Source organism: Halyomorpha halys, unplaced genomic scaffold (assembly GCF_000696795.3).
Source record: "Halyomorpha halys isolate HHAL.00 unplaced genomic scaffold, Hhal_1.1 Scaffold365.1, whole genome shotgun sequence".
Taxonomy (NCBI): Eukaryota; Metazoa; Arthropoda; class Insecta; order Hemiptera; family Pentatomidae; genus Halyomorpha; species Halyomorpha halys.
In genome coordinates this window covers 368,011-371,132 of record NW_027107925.1, presented here as the reverse complement: position 1 = coordinate 371,132, position 3,122 = coordinate 368,011, and the positions used below count along the sequence as shown (strand labels likewise).

Genomic DNA, 3,122 nt, shown 5'->3' with positions numbered 1-3,122 from the left:
CCAATGATGCTATAAATATGTATTATCTTATATTTTTATTTAGTAATATGTATTCTAATAATAAATATCTAATACTGAAATTATCAGACAGTAGTATTTATAAATAAGACGAAGTAAGCGTTCTAGGAGCCAAAATGTCGTGTATTCTTTAACCTACACTTTAACTAAAGCGGGAAAGAAGCAAGCGTGAAGGGAAAGAAATTTTCCCTTTTGAAAGCAGGTTAATATTATAACCTAACCTATTAACTTATCGAAGTACAGTCTAGTCAAGAAGTAGGAGTTCCCACCTTTTTTGGAGGAATAGCATTAAACAATTACCTTAGAATACATCCTAAAAATAATTATCTTCTTATGTGTTCAAATATATATATATATATTAAATCAAACTAACATGTGATGAAATCTACCAACAATGACTGACCCCACCAAAACTTATAGAAATGAAGTTAATATGTCTTTTATATTTAAACCACATAGCATTATTAACATTTTTTTAAAGAAAATTTAATAGTTTTATATATACTTTTTTTATTTTTCCGATAAATATCTTAAGATTACAATGATAATTTGATATTTTAAAAACGGAATCCATACGTCCATTTTTTTTCTTATTTGATTAATTTATTGTATATATGCTTAGTATAGTACATATTTTTCTTTGATAATCTGTAAATTGAAATTATATTAACTTAAATTGAGAAATTATTCCGAACATATGCTCACATTTAACACAGTTCCAACAATAACAAGTGACGTACTTTTACTTTTCAAAATAAATTGCAAGGTATCTCTTTAGGTTTGCATCTCGGCTAGTATGAAAATGTAACCAGATGGATTCTTCAACAGATCCACCTAGAAAACGAAAAACTCCTCCATTTTTCAACCTTCTGAAAGTTTTGAGGCGAAAATATCCCAACTTATCTTGCACTGAGGTGATTAGTTAATATCATATCTATTCATAAATAATAATATTTATTTTAAAATCATGTAATTTGGTTGATAAAAAATTGTTAATTATAAGGAATAGTTATATTTACTGTGACTATCCTTTTTTTTATTTCGATATTTCGCTTCTTTGATAATCCCACATCTAACTTTGTTTTTTAATTTTGTGATGTTTACTGGGTTCTATTAATAACTAAGAGTTGTAACATCCTGTAGATTACCCCTGTAGAGCAAGCTACATCAGTTTGCGGTACTATCTTACTAAAACAGATTCATAATGATTTATTTTTTGTTATCAGATCTGTCACTATTAAAGCTAAGCAGTGATCTTATTTTACAATCCTAGGTAAACTATGCAGTCCAATAAATCATTTTTTATCGGAGGTCAAACATAGACAGTTTTATCTCAAGGCATAAGATCTTTTAATTACAAAACACTAGTTCAAAAAAACTTTTTACATTTATTAACATCTTTTTATAAATCGTAAAACTGACAACAGGGAATCGATTGTTTCGAAGAAAATATTTGGTCCTTAACTCCTATAACAATCACAAACTTTATATTACATTATCATTTAAAGTGAATTGAAAAATAAAACTTATAAGAGCTGCTACTTACATTTATTATTATTATTATTTTGGTGGTATAAGAGCAAATAATATAGGAAAGATACTTGTAGATTCCATTTTTTTTTCATTTAAGTATATGTTTCTGTTACCTTGTTATGTTTCAGATACCATGTTTTAAATTGTTTAAAGTACACGTTCATAAAACATGGCATCTGATATTTAGTGGGATTTGAAGGTTCTGTTATCGTATAAACTTGTTTTAACGTGAGAGTAGCTTTACCACCGCTACATGTACTATCAACTATCATGCAAGAGATAGTTTGTCTATATTACGACGATAGTAGATACTTTCATGACAGAGTTGATGTATAACGTGATAACTGCAGTTACATAACGAAATATTTGTAAGTTGATTCCAAATTATACATTGCATATAGGTTATACATTCATAGTTGAAGAAGTAAAGGTTAAAAATATATTTTTGTGAAGTAGCTTAAATGATGAAGAAGTTGTGAAACATGGTATCCACTCTACTACTAGTACTAGTATATACTACTGTGTATACTATGTTTCACTTCTAAACAGATCAAAAAGTACAGGTATTTTTTTAGGAGTAACATAATATAACATAGATCTAATTTACTTACACTCACAAACAAAATTACAGTTGTGGTCTCCGGCATTGCTATCGCAAAAAGAGCATCTGTAAGAACTGTTACTGACTTTTGAAAATATTAGATTTAATTTTCTTATTAATAAACACACTGCGTCGGGCGGCCATCTTTGTCAGTTATCATATTTTACCTTCAGCCAGTTATCACTTACAATAACATAATGCCAATATTATTCTTTAAAAAAGAGAAATTTCCTTAACATTATTTTAAAAACCTGTGTAACAAATTTTAAGGAATCAGATATTCCCAAAAACGTCAGTTAACAAAAAATTTTAGATAACATGTATTACGACCGAATGTCTCAAATAGTTAATAATTAGTTTTACATGCTTATTAGAAATATAGAATTAAATTTAGATAGCTGTCTTTAATCATAATTGATTGAGACAAAATATTACTATTTTGTATAGATTCTTGTATTATCATCAAAATATTTCGTAAGTGCTATATTTACTTTAAAAAATTATATTTGTGAGTGGCAAATTTCCCAAACTAAATTGTAGTGGTATATGCTTATGGTTTCTGGTGCAAGACTTTATTTATTGTTCTGGAATTAATAAATAAATAGTCAAGTATTTTTATCCCTTCTCGAATCCAAGACGAGATTGTCACTGGTTCTAATGATCTTAGATGTCAATGAGGCGAAATTAGATTAGTCATAAGATATTCAAATTTATTTTGAACAATTTGAAATTATTTAAAGAGTTGAAATAGACGATTTTTTATTGTTAAGAATTAAATAAGGTTATTTATCAATCGATAGTAGTTTCTATAATCGATTACTCCTGGAACAACACATATGAATGAAATTAGGAGCAAGAATGTGGTAAGCCCTAATTTTAAAAACAATTAGAATTTTGTTTAGAATGCTTGTTTGTTTCTCAATAAAACTATTTATTTTGTGTCGTCTAACAAAATAATTCCAACATGTTT

General features: G+C 27.3%; 2 long non-coding RNA genes across 3 annotated transcripts in view; one reads left to right on the top strand and one right to left on the bottom strand.

The window, feature by feature from the left end:
- Positions 1-605: 605 nt before the first annotated feature.
- LOC106681792 (uncharacterized) overlaps positions 606-3,122 on the top strand; it is a 14,834-nt gene continuing 12,317 nt past the window's right edge. The window contains exon 1 of the long non-coding RNA XR_010843130.1: positions 606-932. This is a non-coding gene — a long non-coding RNA (uncharacterized lncRNA). The remainder of the gene's footprint in view (positions 933-3,122) is intronic.
- Positions 725-3,122, bottom strand: part of LOC106681793 (uncharacterized) — a 9,836-nt gene continuing 7,438 nt past the window's right edge. For both annotated transcript variants that reach the window (XR_010843131.1, XR_010843132.1), the window contains 2 exons: positions 1,038-1,206; positions 725-952 (listed from right to left, as the gene is read on the bottom strand). This is a non-coding gene — a long non-coding RNA (uncharacterized lncRNA). The remainder of the gene's footprint in view (positions 953-1,037; positions 1,207-3,122) is intronic.